The sequence below is a fragment of the Rhinatrema bivittatum genome, chromosome 13, assembly GCF_901001135.1.
Source record: "Rhinatrema bivittatum chromosome 13, aRhiBiv1.1, whole genome shotgun sequence".
NCBI classification, from domain to species: domain Eukaryota; kingdom Metazoa; phylum Chordata; class Amphibia; order Gymnophiona; family Rhinatrematidae; genus Rhinatrema; species Rhinatrema bivittatum.
The window spans coordinates 47,209,926-47,230,005 of record NC_042627.1 but is presented as its reverse complement, the minus strand read 5'-3'; the positions used below and the strand labels follow the sequence as shown (position 1 = coordinate 47,230,005).

The following is a 20,080-nucleotide window of genomic DNA, read 5'->3' as shown; positions in this document are numbered from 1 at the left end:
CATCAAAAGTGTTTTTCTTAGCTGAACAGTTTCATTTTGAATCTTCAATTCATTTATCAAGTGGATTCTTGTATGATTTCTTTTTTGGGTATCAATATTACCTTCATCAATGGATAGTTTGTGTTTTCCATTTTCAAGAAACTGACACTGCAACACACTTCTTCGCTTTTACAGTTGTCATGCTCATTTAAAACAATTTATCAACAGGACACTTTGTCTTCACAGATTGTGTTCATCATTGTCAGAATATAAATATCAGGGACAACACATGATATCTAAGCTTTTGGACAGAGGATATCTGATTGTATGCTTTTTTCAAACATGCTAATGGGAGTCTATTTGCAAACTGGCATTTATTGTTTTTACCTCACAGAAGAGAACTTTCTCAGAGAATGCTTTGTGTAATTCCATTTTCAGCACAAGCCAATACTATACACCGGATTTTAGAATGCTGGCCAGTTCTTGCCGATCATTCAATTTTCATGATACCACAATTATTTGCATACAAATGGGCTAAAATTTTGAGCGACTATTTAGTATGCTCATATGTAACTTCTTCAGCCTCTAAACCTGTTTTTTCATCTCATGGTACTGGTTTTTATGGTATGTGATAAAAGGTGTGTGATTTGTCATCAGGCAATAACAAGTTCACTGTTAATATTTCAGACTCAACATTCAATCTATTTAAAACATGATTTTCATTGTGATTCTATGGGAGTAGTGTATTTCAATGCCCCTGTTCATTACTTCTTCTAGGGAAGACATCTCAGATATTTCGTCAAAGGATGATCGAACACTGAAGTTGTGTAAATAACCAGCGGATTGAAGCTATGATTGTACAGCATTGTGTGGCGTTTCATCATTCCAGCACTTCCTTAAGATGGGGAATTTTGGACATTGTTTCACTTTTGATCCAAAGGGGGAACTTGGACTTAACATTGCTATGGTTAGAAAAGAAATGGATTTTTAAATTACAGACTATTGTTCTTATGGGACTTAATCACAATGGGGCGGATTTTCAGAGCCCTGCTCGCGTAAATCCGCCCAAAACCGGGCGGATTTACGCGAGCAGGGCCCTGCGCGCCGGGAAGCCTATTTTACATAGGCCTCCCGGCGCGCGCAGAGCCCCGGGACTCGCGTAAGTCCCGGGGTTCTCGGAGGGGGGCGTGTCGGGGGCGGGCCCGGTCGTCGCGGCGTTCCGGGGGCGTCGGCAGCGTTTTGGGGGCGGGTACGGGGGCGTGGCTACGGCCCGGGGGCGTGGCTGCGCCCTCCGTACCCGCCCCCAGGTCGCGGCCCGGCGCGAAGCAGGCCCGCTGGTGCGCGGGGATTTACGTCTCCCTCCGGGAGGCGTAAATCCCCCGACAAAGGTAAGGGGGGGGGTGTAGACAGGGCCGGGGGGGTGGGTTAGGTAGGGGAAGGGAGGGTAAGGTGAGGGGAGGGCAAAGGAAAGTTCCCTCCGAGGCCGCTCCGATTTCGGAGCGGCCTTGGAGGGAACGGGGGGAGGCAGCGCGGCTCGGCGCGCGCAGGCTATACAAAATCGATAGCCTTGCGCGCGCCGATCCAGGATTTTAGTGGATACGCGCGGCTCCGCGCGTATCTACTAAAATCCAGCGTACTTTTGCTTGAGTCTGATGCGCAAGCAAAAGTAGGCTGATCGCGCTTCTTTTAAAATCTACCCCAATATGGACTGGACAGTTTTCCTTTAAATACTAGTTTTTAGTTTTGACAAACTTCAGTGTACCTCGAGTCATCATACTTTTAGCTCTTTAAATATATAAGAGTAATTTTATTGGATGAAAGGTATTGTGATAATTTAGCATTCTGCCAGCAGTTTTTGAGTTGATTATTTAAAAGCTTGTCTAAGTATATCTTCAGTCTTTGTTGCAGATCTCCTGAGAGAGATTAGTTCAAAACATCTATGTCAAGATTTGCTTTTCTATGAAGAATGCCATAGCTGAAAAGGGTTGCCATATGACAGGTAAGTAATGCTCGACGGACATTCCTGGTATCATTGACAGATTTTGGAAGCTGTTCAAGACCATTATTTTGAATTTGTTGATTTTTTGCATATTATAGACAGACATCGGATAATTTTTTCTTAGATCAAAAAAGAAAAAAAAAAAAAAAAAGACTTTTGGCAAATCATAACATATATAGAAACATAGAAATGATGGCAGAAGAAGACCAAACGGTCCATCCAGTCTGCCCAGCAAGCTTTCACTTTTTTCTTTTTTTCTCCCCCATACTTATCTGTATCTCTTGTCCCTTGTAAGTGACTTTTTGTTCTATTTCCCTTCCACCCCAGATATCGATCTATTTCCCTTCCACCCCCGCCATAGATGTCGTTAGCAGCGCTGGAGCTGCATCTAATTGAAGTAACGACTCCAAATCTTTCAAAAAGGAGCTCAAGACCTGGATCTTCAGGCAATCTTTCACATCTGGTGACGACTAAGCTGCCCGCCCACACTCCGAAGACGAATGCAAGTAGTGCCCCCACACTCGCTAATTCCCCGCCTATACACTGTATTTCCCAATCAATCCCAGTTGGTACAGCGCCTGTTACCTGTTGATGTTTTGTACTATGTAATATTTGTTATGTATTAATGTTACCTATTTTTGTTTACTCCTGTAATATGTTGTTTAAAATGTAAACCGGAGTGAAGGCAGACTGCTATACCCCGGTATATAAACTCTTCTAAATAAATAAATAAATAACTAGCTAATTGTTTAGGGGTAGTAACATAGGGTGTAATTTAGTTCCTGCGATGCGGTAGCAGCACATCAAGGACATGGTTAAAAGGACAAGAATGTGAGCTATTCAAGAGGAATAAGCATAACTGAATCGTTGAGATAAGATATATCGTTTATTAAAGCCCCTGATGTATCCGTTAAGGCGAAACTCGGCCAGAGTCAAGCAGTTTGGGCAGTTTTCTAACAATATGGATTAATTATATTAAATACTTTATTTTACTTTCCAAGATAACGGTCTTGGTCCGTTTTTTCCATAGGTGGAACTCTTCACTTAAGGAATCCTTTTGAAGCCATTTTAAACATTTAACGCCACGCTGTTTGATAAATACTGAAACAAAATTATTCAAGATATAGGAGAACTTGCAGCAGAATTCACAGATTACAATCCTAGAAGGGACCTACAAAGTTATAATTTAAAGTATTCTAAGTATATTAAACCCCCAAATGCCTTGCCAAGCCTTTCATGCATCTTAAGGCATTAAAGAGTTAAGGCATTAAAGAGTTCACTTCTCTCTCAAAATGCACTCCTTTCCATCCCTATCATCAGCAAACACCTCAGATACAAAGAGAAACCTTCACAGATTCAGCTCATCCAACAGAAGAGACTAATCCCTATTATCCTTTCACCAGTCACACAACTACTAGGCCTCTCTCTATTCTCTCTGACTCTCTTCAATGCCCAATCCCTCTCTAAAAAATCCCACATTCTAAATGATTATCTCTCAGAGGTCAACCCAGACATCTGGGCCATCACAGAAACCTGGTTAAAACCCATGGATTCAGTACTTATAAATCAACTCCCCACTCAAACCTACGATATTTTTTCAATCCCCAGACTTAAAAAAAAGAGGAGGCGGACTACTTCTTGCAGCGAAGAAACACCTAAAGATAACCCTTCAACAATCCCACTCAATTTCGAACTTAGAATGTGCATACTTCAAATCCAAACAGCTCCAAATATGCCTTTTCTATGCCCCACCAGGAAACTTAGAGGCCGACCCATCTCCCTTCATAGAATATATTGCCAAACACATCAACTATGACTCCCCTGCACTAATAATGGGAGACTTTAATTTACATGTAGTCTTGAACAAACGCTCCACTAACTGCGAATCTATCCTATCCTCACTTAAGCACATGGGCTTCAAACAGATCGTTGACAACCCAACTCACAAAGCAGGCCATACGTTGGATCTGATTTTCATGAACGAAGGCATCTCTCTCTCATCTCCTCCAACCTGTACACCCATACCCTGGTCGGACCACCTAATCATCACAATGGTCCTTAAGACAGCAGACACACTTCCCCCTCCATTCCCCAAAACCACTATTCACTTCAGGAAACCCTGCTCCTCTGAAGTCATAACCAATCATCTTGATAAGGAACTGCCACAGCTCGACCTCTCCGATGTGAACTCAGCCGTCACGTCTTGGCATGCGATCACCAACAAAGTCGCAGACCAAACCTGCCCACTAACCACCAAGGTGCTTCACAAGGGCCCAGGACAACAGAAAACCTTGGTTCACCCCTGAACTGAAGGCCATCAAATCAGATCTCAGAAACAAAGAACATATCTGGCGCAGAAATCCCTCTACCACAACTCAAGCAATCTACAAATCCATACTCAACAAATACAGGAACACCATCTTCAAAACAAAGAAAGACTTCTTCGCTAAAAAAATTCACTACTTCATCTTTGACTCTAAAGCTCTTTTTTCATACGTCTCCGCCCTCACCAAACCCTCTCCTCCTTCCATTCCAGACGATCAAGCTCTCTCCAAAGCCACAGAACTCGCCTCCTTCTTCGAGAAAAAAATTATAAATCTCACCAAACAGTTTTCCACCCCCAATCCACTTACCCCCATCTCGCAAACCTCAAGATCACATCAGAACTCTAGGCTAGAATCCTTCAAGACTACCTCTTCTCTCGAAGTTACAAATATCCTAAAGAAACTCAAACCCTCTTCTCATCCACTAGACACCATCCCATCAAACCTTCTCATTTCAATACCAAATACCATAGCGAAACCCATCGCAGAAATCATTAACTGCTCATTAACCCAAGGTCAAGTTCCCGATTCTCTCAAGCAAGCCATACTGAAACCTCTACTAAAAAAACCTAATTTGTCCACAGATGATCCATCCAACTTCCGTCCCATAGCCAACTTACCCTTCATTGCCAAGATCATTGAAAAAATAGTTAATAAACAACTCACAGACTACCTGGAAGAACACATGATTCTGGCTCCATCGCAATATGGATTTCGTAAATCCCGAAACACAGAATCCCTTCTGATTTCTCTCATGGACTCCATACTCTTGAGCTCAGAAAAAAAGACAACCTCACCTACTTATTCTCCTCGACCTCTCGGCGGCCTTTGATACGGTCAACCACTCAATCCTTCTCGACAGACTAGCTGATATTGGTATCTCAGGCTCTGCCCTCGAGTGGTTCCGCTCATTTCTCAGCAACAGATCATTCAAGGTCAAAATCAATAACAAAGAATCACAGTCAATCAGCTCAAACCTGGGAGTCCCACAAGGTTCTTCCCTCTCCCCAACCCTTTTCAACATTTATCTGCTACCTCTCTGCCTCCTCCTTTCTAAGCTGAAAATCAAACACTTTGTATACTCTGATGACATCCAAATTTTCATCCCGATTAAGAAATCCCTACAAAATTCTTTAATCTTCTGGGAGAATTGCTTTCATGAAATCAGCGCTCTCCTCACTAAACTCAATTTAGTCATCAACAAAGACAAGACTGAATACCTCATCATCTCCCAGGAAGACTACCCCATGTCTAGAGAGGCAGCCTCACCCATAACTGGTCAACCACAAAAAGACTTCAACTCTCTCTACAACCTCCCTTCAACTATCCTGGACAATCTCAAAAATTCGGCTTTCGTAAGAGACCTAGGCGTGCTCCTCGACAATCAGCTTAACCTTAAAAGATTTGTAAACAACACGACAAAAGAGTGCTTCTTTAAATTACAAGTTCTGAAAAAGCTAAAACCGCTTCTGCACTCACAAGATTTCCGCCTGGTTCTACAATCTATCTCCTTACCAAAATTGACTACTGTAACTCTCTGTTACTCGGTCTACCAGCTACCACCATTAAGCCCCTACAGATGCTACAGAACTCTGCAGCTAGGATCTTGACTAACTCTAATAAGAGAGACCACATTACACCTATCCTCTATAACCTCCACTGGCTACCGATCAAATACAGAATTCTCTAAAAGTTCTGACCATCATGCATAAATCCTTATACAACTCAGCCCCAATGGATCTTACATATCAGCTACGCACCAACAAATCCACGAGACCGATCAGAAAAGCGTCCCTCAAACCAAAACCTCGCTAAGTAATAGGGCAATATCCACTGCAGGTCCTACTCATTGGAACACACTCCCATCAGAACTCAGACAAGACCCCTGCCAGATTTCATTCAAGAAAAAACTGAAAACATGGCTTTTCAGCCTAGCGTTTCCTTGATGGCCCACAATGTACTTCCCTCGACAACCTTGATTTGTTTTATATTTTATTAATTCACCCTTAAACCCTCCCCCATACTCCAACATTCTGATCCACTGTTCCCCCCATCCACTTTCCACTGTTCCCTTCCCCGCGTCAGCCCTCTGACTCCCCCCCCCCCCGTTCTCCATCTCAATCGAGACTATTATACGCTTGATTTCGTTTTAACGTTGATGGCTTTTTTGCTTACATCTTGTATAAGAAGTTTACTTTTAATACCTTGTTGCCAAATGTTTTTAAATATTCTTAGTTCTATGTAATGCTCACAAGCTCTCTTATTTGTACTATGTTCTTCGTTCCATGTAACGCTCTTAGGCAAGTTTATTGTTTCATTGTAAACTGGTTTGATTTGCATCCAATGCAAGAAGATCGGTATATAAAAAACAAAAAATAAATAAATAAATAAATATTCATGTGAACCCTGAAATATTTACCAAAATGTATACAGAGTAAGCTTTTCCCTGATGTGCATTTAAGTCCAAGAAACCAAGGTTTTAAATATGCAACAAAACACAACTTTACAGATTTTTCTGTCTACTGGGTTTTACATTATTCTGTCTCACGTATTACATTATTGCAGGAGTAGTGTCAATTCCACTCCTCTAAATCCATAAACAGGCCTGAATTTCAGGATATTCACAATAAATATGTATGAAACAGATGTGCATGCACAGCCTCCAATATATTCAAATTTATTTCATGTATATTCATTGGGGATTTCCTGACTTGTTCTATTTATAATGTTATTTGTTATCTGACAACTTGTTTTATTGTAACGTCACTGCCGCGATTGTTTCTACTTATAAGACTTGTTCTACTTATGTTATCTGTTATCTGACGATTTGTTTCAATGTAACGCCACTTGCGATTGTTCAGTTTCAATGGAAACCGACATGATTTGATATCTTCTTTCAAGAATGTAGGTATATAAAAATTCTAAATAAATAAATAAATAAATAAATAAATAATTAGCCATCTCTGCATTATTGCTTAGTTAAAAATGAAACACTGGAATTATGTGCTCTGCCAACAAAATCTGTGAAAAGCTGGCCTGGAAAGCATTTTTACATAGCAAACTATTTTTAGTCCATTCCAGCTGCTTGCTCCATTCTAAACAGCGGAAATTAAAAAAAAAAAAAATCTCTACCCCAAAATGAAAAAAATAAGTGACCCAATAATTTATGACTGCTATTCTTTTCTTCTGTCTCCTCAAAGTAGTAAAAAAAATCTTAAAAGTCTATGGGGAGGCAATGCCTTATTACCATCAGTTGAACATGACTGGTGGCAAGAACTGGTCTTGCCCAGCATGGTACTTCTTATGTTCTTAAGAACTGAATATGTATTTACTCACTCTGGGTCTTTAAGCAGATGAAATGCTGCATCTCATGTTAATACAAACAAAAAACACACTTTGAAATGTCTGTATGCCAATGTCAGAAGTCTAAGAAGTAAGATGGGAGAGTAAGAGTGTATAGCAGCAAATGATGAGATTGATATAATTGGCATCACAGAGACTTGGTGGAAGGAGGATAACCAATGGGACAGTGCTATATCAGGGTACAAATTATATCGCAATGATAGGGAGGATCAACTTGGTGGGGGTGTGGCACTTTATGTCCAAGAGGGTATAGAGTCCAACAGGATAAAGATCATACAAGAGACTAAATGCTCAGTAGAATCTATATGGGTAGAAATCCCATGTGTCTTGGGTAATAGTATAGTGATAGGAGTATACTACCATCCACCTGGACAAAATGGTCAGGCAGATGATGAAATGCTGAGAGAAATCAGGGAAGCTAACCAATTTGGCAGTGCAATAATAATGGGAGATTTCAATTACCCCAATATTGATTGGGTAAATGTAACATCAGGACTTGCTAGAGTCAAAGTTCCTGGATGTAATAAACGACTGCTTCATGGAGCAATTGGTTCAGGAACCAACAAGAGAGGGAGCTATTTTAGATTTAATTCTTAGTGGAACGCAGGATTTGGTGAGAGAGGTAATGGTGATGGGGCCGCTTGGCAACAGTGATCACAACATGATCAAATTTAAACTAAAAACTGGAAGGGGGAAAATAAGTAAAACTGCGGCTCTAACACTAAATTTTAAAAAGGGAAACTTTGATAAAATGAGGAAAATTGTTAGAAAAAAACTGAAAGGTGCAGCTGTAAAAGTTAAAAGTGTTCAACAGGCATGGACATTGTTTAAAAATACAATCCTAGAGGCGCAGTCCATATGTATTCCACACATTAAGAAAGATGGAAGGAAGGCAAAACGATTACCATCATGATTAAAAGGTGAGGTGAAAGAGGCTATTTTAGCCAAAAAAAATCCTTCATAAATTGGAAGAAGGATCCATCTGAAGAAAATAGGATAAAACATAAGCACTGTCAAGTTAAGTATAAAACATTGATAAGACAGGCAAAGAGAGAATTTGAAATGAAGTTGGCCATAGAGGCCAAAACTCATAATAAAAATTTTTTAAAATATATCCGAAGCAGAAACCTGTGAGGGAGTCGGTTGGACCATTAGATGACTGAGGGGTTTAAAGGGGCTCTTAGGGAAGATAAGGCCAGAAAGACTAAATTAATTCTTTGCTTCTGTGTTTACTAATGAGGATTTTGGGGAGATACCAGTTCCGGAGATGGTTTTCAGGGGTGATGAGTCACACGAACTGAACGAAATCACTGTGAACCTGGAAGAAGTAATAGGCCAGATTGACAAACTAAAGAGTAGCAAATCACCTGGACCGGATGGTATGCACCCTAGGGTACTGAAGGAACTAAAAAATGAAAGTATTGATCTATTAGTTAAAATTTGTAGCCTATCATTAAAATCATCCATTGCACCTGAAGACTGGAGGGTGGCTAATGTAACCCCAATATTTAAAAAAGGCTCCAGGGACGATCCGGGTAACTATAGACCAGTGAGCCTGACTTCAGTGCCGGGAAAAATAGTGGAAACTATTCTCAAGATCAAAATCGTATATAGAAAGACATGGTTTAATGGAACATAGTCAACATGGATTTACCCAAGGGAAGACTTGCCTAACAAATCTGCTTAATTTTTTTGAAGGTGTTAAAAAACATGTGGATAAAGGTGAACCGGTAGATGTAGTGTATTTGGATTTTCAGAAGGCGTTTGACAAAGTCCCTCATGAGAGGCTTCTAAGAAAACTAAAAAGTCATGGGATAGGAGGCGATGTCCTTTCGTGGATTACAAACTGGATAAAATACAGGAAACAGAGAGTAGGATTAAATGGTCAATTTTCTCAGTGGAAAAGGGTAAACAGTGGAGAGCCTCAGGTATCTGTACTTGGACAGGTGCTTTTCAATATATATATAAATGATCTGGAAAGGAAGACGAGTGAGATAATCAAATATGCGATGATACAAAATTATTCAGAGTAGTTAAATTACAAGCGGATTGTGATACATTACAGGAGGACCTTGCAAGACTGGAAGATTGGGCATCCAAATGGCAGATTAAATTTAATGTGGACATGTGCAAGGTGTTGCATTTATGGAAAAATAACCCTTGCTGTAGTTACATGACGTTAGGTTCCATATTAGGAGCTACCACCCAGGAAAAAGATCTAGGCATCATAATGGATAATACTTTAAAATCGTCGGCTCAGTGTGCTGCAGCAGTCAAAAAAGCAAACAGAATGTTCAGAATTATTAGGAAGGGAAGAGTTAATAAAACAGAAAATGTCATAATGCCTCTATATCGCTCCATGGTGAGACCACACCTTGAATACTGTGTACAATTCTGGTTGCCGCATCTCAAAAAAGGTATAGTTGCGATGGAGAAGGTACAGAGAAGGGCAACCAAAATGATAAAGGGGACGGTACAGCTCCCCTCTGAGGAAAGGCTGAAGAGGTTAGGGCTGTTCAGCTTGGAGAAGAGACGGCTGAGGGGGGATATGATAGAGGTCTTTAAGATCATGAGAGGTTTTGAATGAGTAGATGTGATTCGGTTATTTACACTTTCGAATAATAGAAGGACTAGGGGGCATTCCATGAAGTTAGCAAGTAGCACATTTAAGACTAATCGGAGAAAATTCTTTTTCACTCAACGCACAATAAAGCTCTGGAATTTGTTGCCAGAGGATCTGGTTAGTGCAGTTGGTGTAGCTGGGTTCAAAAAAGGTTTGGATAAGTTCTTGGAGGAGAAGTCCATTAATGGCTATTAATCAAATTTACTTAGGGAACAGCCATTGCTATTAATTGTATCAGTAGCATGGGATCTTCTTAGTGTTTGGGTAATTGCCAGGTTCTTTTGGCCTGGTTTGGCCTCTGTTGGAAACAGGATGCTGGGCTTGATGGACCCTTGGTCTGACTCAGCATGGCAATTTCTTATGTTCTTAATCCCATTGAGCAAAAGAAAAAATAGCTTCTGTATTTGGGATAATCTCACTCTTTCTTGCTTGTATCCTTCTGTCTTTTTTTTTTTTTAGTCTCCCATTACAGTACAGAGCAGCATCAGGCATTGGCGTAAACCTCACTGGACTGGGTTACATAAAAATCAGACACTTCCAGATTAGTACAATTCAACCTTTTTCGTTTTCAAACACCTAATGGTTATGTGATCATAAACCGCAAATTAAGAAATGCAAAATTGTAATATACAGGTCTATACAGAGATATATACATGCACAAAACATACATATATAATAATTATTTAAATGTCAACAAATTGGTTTCGAACATTTCATTTTAATGTTTTTTTGGGCGGTTTTTCACTCTCTTTTCCTTCTCTCTATCCAGAACTGCCTGAGCAACACAGATCCCATTTGCTGACTGACAGCTGGGTAGAGAAGTCTCTTCTGAAACCAGACCCTAAAGCCTCTCAGCACCTTCTTTTGGACAGCAGAAGATCAGCCCCATGCAGGAACTAAGTACACACTCTCTCAATGAAGGCCCAAATATATCACCTCTGCAATGAACCTGCTTTCATCCAAACATATTTTAAGCTGAAACAGAACAGAAACATTGAAAATAAGGAGCATAAGGTCCAACTAGCTTGCCCATTCCAAATGCAATCTTATAAAGTGGCATTTCCTAACTGGTGTCCCTTCAGACCTTAGTTGTTCCACGGAAAAAAGACATGCTCAGATCCAGGCTAGCACCTGAGCTCTGCTCTCAGCATCTAGCAGCAACAGATGACATCAGAGGAAGCTCTTAAATGTATCGTAAGTCTTTTCTGAGACAATGTGCAATCATACATGCCTTTTTTTCCTAGCTACAGTATAAGCTCCAGAGTGGTAAAATTACTTCTTACCTGATAATTTCCTTTCCTCGAATACAGTCAGACCAGTCCACACCAATGGGTCATGCACACCAATCAGCAGATGGAAACAGATCACCAGGCTCACTGATGTCTATGCTGACACCAGCCTGCCAGTATTTCTGTAACAAGCTAACTGTGGACAACTTTAATACAATCAACAATTAAACCATACTATCTGTCTTTCTTTCTTTCTTAAATCAGTGGACTTCCAGAAGAATAAGGAGTCAGAAATAGAAACAATGGAAACAGTTCAAACAGGTGTATAAGAAAATACCTACCAGAGGTGAAGTACATTTTTTTTTATATACAATAATTTATATTCTGCCTATTACCAGGCCCTGTTTTAGGCAGATTCTGACAGTATAAAATACAGTAAATAACTCAGCACAGCAATGACACAATCATCTAAACTACACATTTAAACAGTAGGGAATGTAAAAATTACAATGGAATACAATGCACTATTCAATAATTCTCATACACAGTTAGCAAAAAGCTTCCTGAAATAGGTGGGTTTTTAAAAGCTTCTTAAAATCCTCCATCTTGCAGATGGATAGGGGAAGGCTATTCCAAAGACAAGGTGCAGTGAAAGAAAAAGCCCGCTTAGATGTAACTAGCAGCTGTGATGATAGTGTTGGCCCAGCTAAGTCCCTCCCTCTCCCACAAAACCCACATAAACACAATACCCTACCATAAACTGGTATAGTATTCATAGCAATGAATGACATAAGCATAGCATTGCATATAAAAGGCCACAGCTTTATTTAACGAAATATTCCCCTTCAATAACCTGTACCCTAGCCATGATGGTAATCGCCAAAACAGGCGCTCCCACCTCTGCCACTTGCCTTAATGCCAAGCAAGGCAGCATCTAATCCAGCTCCTCACCTTGCCCCCAAGCAAGGGGGCCTCCCAAGGCATAAAGATGCCCCACCATGTGCCATCCAAGGTGCCAGTCCACTGCTGTCCTAGACCGTGATGCACCTCTGCAGTACGTCCGAAACGCCCTCCACTGGGCTCCGGTACCTGCCTTGTACCACTTGCTGCGACATTAAAGTAGGTACATTCATCATAGTCCAACGTCTAACATGTTGCAAACTGCACTGCTAATACAGGGTGGGCCATGGAAAAGTAGCCTGCCTCCAATGCACTGGTATTGGAGGCGGGCTACTTTTCCATGGGGCACTCTGTATATAACATCCATGGAGAACATGCATCACGAACTAACACTGGAGGCTACCTATGAAATGCGCAAACAGAAAAATTGAAAGTATTTTGACAGTATGCACGCAAAAATACCCTCATCCAACATTTCAATGTGAGAGATATTCCATATTAACAATAATGAAAAGTTCTACCCCACGGACTGGTAATTAGGGTGGGAAGGCTGGCTGAGAACAAAGAGGGCAACTATGCCCCGTCCCGGCCTTTAAGCGGACCATGATATCATCCAGCTACAACTGCACCCCCTCCCTCTTCCTCCCAGACTGTGTGCTCGGAGAGGAGGAGGAGGAGGAAGAGGGCCAGCGGGGGAGCAAGTCGGGCAGGAGGCCGCAACACACTGCTGGAGCTCCATGTGGTCGGGTCGCAGACAGGCCTCCACCCTTGGTGCCCAGTTAAAGGTGGGCTCCAGGCCCATGCCTTTTCCTTCAAACATACCTGCTTCACACTAGGTGTGAACAATAGGAAAAGATTTTTGGAGCACAAAGCTCTAGACGTGCTGAACCAAGTCAACTGCTCTGCAAAATATGTTGGAGATCCATGGCGCAATGCTCTAAAGATCAAGGTAAGGGTCTTAAACTTTATTCTTTGCTCTATTGGGAGCCAATGAAGGGATTTCAACACCAGTGTGATTTGGTCATGTATTGAACAACCAAACATGCCACAGTGTTTTATAACAATTGCAATAAACCCAACTCACATTTTAAAAATTCCTGATAAATAGTGTTGCAATAATCAAGCACTGAAAAAAATGAAGGCCTGTATAACATAGCTAAAGTCGTTATGCCCTAAAATATACTTAACGTTGCAGTTTTCGAAATTTAAAGAAGCCTATTTTTACTACATGCTATAACCACATTAGAAATTTAGAAGGACAATCAAATAGAAATCCAAAGTTACACACTGTATTTAATAGGGGTATGGGGGTGCTTTCCATGGATAACTGCAAGTCTAAGGACTCAGTACCCAGAGGGGAAATCAGGGCTGCTTCTGTTTTTCCTAAGTTTAACAGAAAGCAGTTATTGCCCACCGAATCTCGAATAGTACCCAAAGTATGATGCATCATAACCTGGGTATCAGAAATACCTGATGTGACAGGAAACAGTAGCTGAATATCATCAACGTGTATCTTAAAATTAATCCCCATGTCCTACAACATTATACATAATGGGCGCATGTAGATGTTGAATGAAGAAGAAGAAAGGCAGGAGCCCTGGGCGAGATGGCATGCCAATTTTAAAATTTTTGGCCAGTACAGATATGGCTGGAGGCAGTTAGTAAAGAATGACTGAAACCGCTCTAGAACTACACCTTCTATCCCAATTTTTGTCAAACACTGTAACGTCAGGGTATGACTCTCAGAGTCAAAGGCAGCAGATAGATCTAAAAAAATTACTATTATTGGCTGCTTATTATCGAGTTTTCACAAAATAAAAAACAGAAGTGTGGAGGGTTTCAGTGCTATTGCCAGCCCAAAAGCCACATTGGCTATCATGTAGTACCTTCTATTCTATTCCATAAGAAACAAGTCAAACTGGGATTGAACCAGTTTTTCAATACATTTACCTAGGAAGGGCAGATTGGAAATTGGCCTCTTTCTAGCTAGATCAGTAGCATGGCTAGCATTCTTTGTGATAGGGCAAACCATGGCCATCTTGGTGGTAGGCCACCCTCCAACAGTGACCTGTTAATCAAGTTGTTTAAACTGTCCATGAAGGAACCTTTAAGAACATAAGAAATTGCCATGCTGGGTCAGACCAAGGGTCCATCAAGCCCAGCATCCTGTTTGCAACAGAGGCCAAACCAGGCCACAAGAACCTGGCAATTACCCAAACACTAAGAAGATCCCATACTACTGATGCAATTAATAGCGGTGGCTATTCCCTAAGTAAACTTGATTAATAGCCATTAATGGATTTCTCCTCCAAGAACTTATCCAAACCTTTTCTGAACCCAGCTACACTAACTGCACTAACCACATCCTCTGGCAACAAATTCCAGAGCTTTACTGTATGTTGAGTGAAAAATAATTTTCTACGATTAGTCTTAAATGTGTTACTTGCTAACTTCATGGAATGCCCTCTAGTTCTATTATTCGAAAGTGTAAATAACAGATTCACATCTACTCGTTCAAGACCTCTCATGATCTTAAAGACATCTATCATGTCCCCCCTCAGCCGTCTCTTCTCCAAGCTGAACAGCCCTATCCTCTTCAGCCTTTCCTCATAGGAGAGCTGTTCCATCCCCTTTATCATTTGGTTGCCCTTCTCTGTACCTTCTCCATCGGAACTATATCTTTTTTGAGATGTGGCGACCAGAATTGTACACACTATTCAAGGTGCAGTCTCACTATGGAGGCATTATGACATTTTCCGTTTTATTAACCACTCCCTTCCTAATAATTCCTAACATTCTGTTTGCTTTTTTGATTGCTGCAGCACACTGAGCCGATGATTTTAAAGTATTATCCACTATGATGCCTAGATCTTTTTCCTGGGTGGTAGTTCCTAATATGGAACCTAACATCGTGTAAGTACAGCAAGGGTTATTTTTCCCCATATGCAACACCTTGCATTTGTCCACATTAAATTTCATCTGCCATTTGGATGCCCAATCTTCCAGTCTTGCAAGGTCCTCCTGTAATGTATCACAATCCGCTTGTGATTTAACTACTCTGAATAATTTTGTATCATCTGCAAATTTGATAACCTCACTCGTATTCCTTTCCAGATCATTTATATATATATATATGTTGAAAAGCACTGGTCCAAGTACAGATCCCTGAGGCACTCCACTGTTTACCCTTTTCCACTAAGAAAATTGACCATTTAATCCTACTCTCTGTTTCCTTTCTATTAACCAGTTTGTAATCCACGAAATTAAATATCTGCCAATTATATATCTTTCAAGATATATAGCAATCAGAATGGACAAGGATCTAGGGAGCAATGTGAGGAAACAATTTTGAGAGAGCCAACTCAATCTCTGTTTTACCAACAAATGCGAAGTCTACTTCACTACCAATTCAGAAGGTTAGGCTTTAGGTGCTGGATTACCACAGTCAGCCTGGATCTCTGCTCCTAATTTAGTTAGAGTTTGCTCAATTTTGTCTTTGCAGTATTAGACAAAATCTCACTCTAGGGACACTATATTTTTTCCTGACCCATGCAGCATCATCATGTAGGAGTCTGTTTGAAATAGCTCATGTGGGTGTTTGAGGGAAGCCTGTAATCGTGAAGTAAAATAGGATTTTCTGACACTTTCAAATTCAAGACGATAAGAAGTATGAGTTGCATTATACCCATCTTTAGTACTGCTGGTACCAAGTTTCTTGTCTCTTTGCATGTCTCATTGCTCTTTTCTTTTAATCCATGAAGTTGCTCACTCCGCTTATATGCCTGTAAAAACATCCTCTGCAAGGCATAGAAGGTAATGAAGATACCTGCAGCACAGGGAGGGAGGGTCATGGACTGGTCTGACTGTTTTCAAGGAAAGAAAATTATCAGGTAAGAAGTAATTTCACCTTCCTCTTCATCTACTCAGACCAGTCCACCCCGACAGGATGTACCCAAGCTACTCCCTAATAGGATGGGATGCTGCCCTCGCCTCTTGTAATACCACTGGAGGCAAAGGAGGCTTCCTCTCTCACTTGGACATCCAGGAAGTAATGCCTAAAGAAGGTACACAAGGAAGACCAAGTTGTAGCCTTACAAATCTCCAAAGGAATGACTAAGTTCAACTTCACCTACGAAGTAGCCTGTGCCCTCATGGAATGAACCTGTACCTGCTTGGCAACGGAATACTGGAGTCCACAAACTATTGTAATCTCCTCTTTAATCCAGCACTCCACTGTAGCCCCAGAGGCATTTTCATACATTACTATACAAGAAAAAAATTGTCAGATCTCCTGAAAGCACTAGTGACCTAGAGAGATATCTTAAAAGATGTCTTCTCATATACAAGGGATGAAGTGGTGCGTAATCATCAGGACACTACCGTCTACTAAATGAAGAAAAAGAAATTGACTGATTCAGATGGAAGGCTGAAACTACCTTTGGAAGAAAGGAAGGAACTGCACAAAGACAGTCTCTATCCTTGGCAATCAACAAGAAAGGCTCCCTACAGGAGAGTGCTTGCAACTCTGATATTCTCCGAGCTGAACAAATAGTGACCAGAAAAACTGTCTTCAAGGTAAATATTTTTAAGATGAGTGAACTGGGATCTCGCCAAAGACAAAAGTTCAGGTCCCAAAGCTAGAACCCAGAGTGGAGGCTGAATATATTTAACATCTCTCAAGAACCATGAGTTAATCTTTGTAACGGATGTCTTGCTGTTAACAGTCATATTAATATGTTTGTAATTCTCTCATGTTTGTAAACCGTTATGATGGCTTTATAATGAAGCCGAATGATGGTATATAAAACCTGATAAATAAATAAATGAGACATCTGGATGAGAAGACGGATTTACCCTTAACATGGCTTCTACAGCAAGAGAGAGCCACGACCAGTACTTTTAATGAATTAAGAGTCAATCCCTTAGAAAGACCTTCTTGAAAAAAAATCCCAAATCAATGGAAATGAAGTGTTCCCAGGAACGCACTGATGTCCTGAACACCAATCCTCAAAAATTCTCCAAATATACACATAAGCCAAGAAAATGGAATGTTTCCTTGCCTTCAGGAAGGTAGCTAGCACTGCCTAAGAATAACCTCCCTTTATCAAACATGCCCTCTCAAAGGCAAAGCCATAAGACAAAACCGATCTGGACCCTCCTGAAACACTGGATCCTGGAAAGGCAACTCCTGTGAGGTAGAAGCTGTAGAGGGCTGCTGCACAGAATATGCTAGAGATCCACATACCATGGCCTGCCAAGGCCAGTCTGGAGCCACCAGAATTACTAGCCTTGGATGATCTACAATTCTCTGAAGTACTCTGCCAATTGTGGGCCAAGGAAGAAACATGTATAACCAGTCCCCCAGATATTCCTGAACTAGAGCATTGATTCTGGAGGACCGAAATCACGGGCCATCAATCTGGCTACAATCTGCCAAGAGAAAGACCATTGTTCTGGGTCTATTACATTGCAAATGATGTAATCCACCTGAACACTGCCCACACCTGTTATGCGAGACAACAAGGCCTGCAAATTTTTTTCTGCCCTAGAAAGAGGCAGGGATCCATTTCTAACACAACCTGATGACTTCAGGTGCCGCCTTGATTTATATATGCCACCACTGTGGCATTGTTGGACATCACCCTGACAGCCTGACTTACCAATCAAGGCACGAATTTGAGGACAGCCAGCCGAATCACCTTGGCTTCCAGGCAATTGATGGACCAGCTTGCTTCTTCAGGAGTCCACTGTCCTGGAGCCAACAGTTCCTGAAAGTGTGCACCCCAACCTGTTAGACTGGTATATATCATCATTATGATCCAGAGCAGGGGAACCAAGTGTACTCACCTATCTTTGCTTGCATTCCAGCAACCACTGTAGGCTCAGTTCCATGGACTCCAGCAGCAGCAGCCTCACAGCATAGTCAAGACAGAGGATTCTATCTGGAAAGTAAGGCTCTCTAACAGGATGCATGTAAATCCTCACCCAAGGCAACAGATCCAATGCTACTGCCATGGAATCGAGAGTCTAATGATAGGACACATTGTGCCAATTCCTGACCATCCCCAATGCCCAAATCTGGCCACACAATTTCTGAATTCTTTGTTCCGTTAGACACAAAAGGCCCTATTTTCATATTGAACTGAGCCTCCAGATACCCTAAGTGTTTGAGGTAGCTGAAGGTAGCTCTTGGGAAAATTGACAATCCATCCTAAGTCCTGCAACAACTGGATCACTCATAAAGAGGTCAATATGCTCTCCCAAAAGAACTTTGCCCTCATCAGCCAATTGTCCAGATAAGGATGCATCAAGATCCTTCCTTGCGAGGTGCCACTGTCACTATCATTACAGTTGAAAAGGTCCTTGGGGCCACAACCAACTCAAACCGCAAAGCTTGAAACTGAAAATACTTCCCCAACACTGCAAATCACAGGAAGCATTGGTGTTCTTTCCGGATTGGAATACGAAGGTAAGTGCATTTACATTTGACTGTGCCCAGTACACCTGGACTAGACTCCCCCAAGGGTTTATCCATTCACCCAGTATTTTCTCCCAGGTATTGCAGGAAAGTTTAAAAAATATGCCTCCATTGTCTCCAGGAACTAAACTCCTTCAGTATGTCGATGACATCCTCCTAGCCTCCCATACTTACCAATCTTCTTGCTGTACCACCATAATCATCGACCTTAAGGTTTCAATCAGGAAGTGGGCCATTTTCATTGAATGGCTTCAGGTCCAGAATGGGGCCAAAGTACCCTTCTTTCTTTGGAATCACAAAGTCAATGGTGTACCTACCTAGACCTTCCTGTTCTGCTGGTACCGGAATACAGCTTCTAGGTCAAGAAGCCTCTGTAGAGTAGACTCCATGGCCCCTCTTTTCCCAGCTGAGCAACAAAGGGAAGCCATAAAAGCGTTGAAAACAGGATGAGCAAATTCCAGAGCATGGCCATTTCTAATATCATCCAGGACCCACTTATCAGTCTTAGTTTGGGCCCATCACTGATAAAACAGAAACAGACTGCCACCTCTCTGGCACTGGAGACTGGGTCCCCAAATACCTACCACACTGTTCTAGAAGAACTGGAACCTGCGTATTCATCCTTGTTTTCCTTTTTGGAATAAAAGAACTGGAACTTGAAAATAGTCTGAGTCCTCTGCCCCAAAGAACCTCGACTTTGACGAAATTTCCTGGAGCCACTTAGTCAACTATGGGACAAAAAACTTTGAGATGAGGCCCTTGTCCTATCCTCAGGGAGTCTCAGCATCTTCGAGTCTCCCCAGACCTTGGCCATTTTCTCCAACTTGCTGACCTTTAAAGAGCAATTTATTCAAGTGAGTTTTCAATATAGTATCCGCTGACCAGTTTGCCATTCACAGGCCGATGAAGTAAGATGTGCGCAAAAAATGGAAGCCCAATATTAGTGCCAGTTTTCCTAATGCACACACAACTACATCCCCTATATGCCAAAAACAGTACTCAAATGAGAATAAAATTGGAGCGGCATAATAAAAAGCACATTGACTCAGAAATGAGCGTTGCTGGAGCTCAAATGTTTATTGCATTGGGCGCACAGGCATATAAAATTGTGTGTTCCTTGCAAAAGTGCACTTTTCGGGTTAAATTGTTGAAAATCAATATTGAAAACCATGCAGGTTATATAAA

At 41.3% G+C, this 20,080-nt stretch overlaps 1 protein-coding gene across 4 annotated transcripts in view; it reads right to left on the bottom strand.

The window, feature by feature from the left end:
- Positions 1-20,080, bottom strand: part of ZNF280D (zinc finger protein 280D) — a 570,468-nt gene that overhangs the window by 121,794 nt on the left and 428,594 nt on the right. The window lies entirely within an intron of this gene.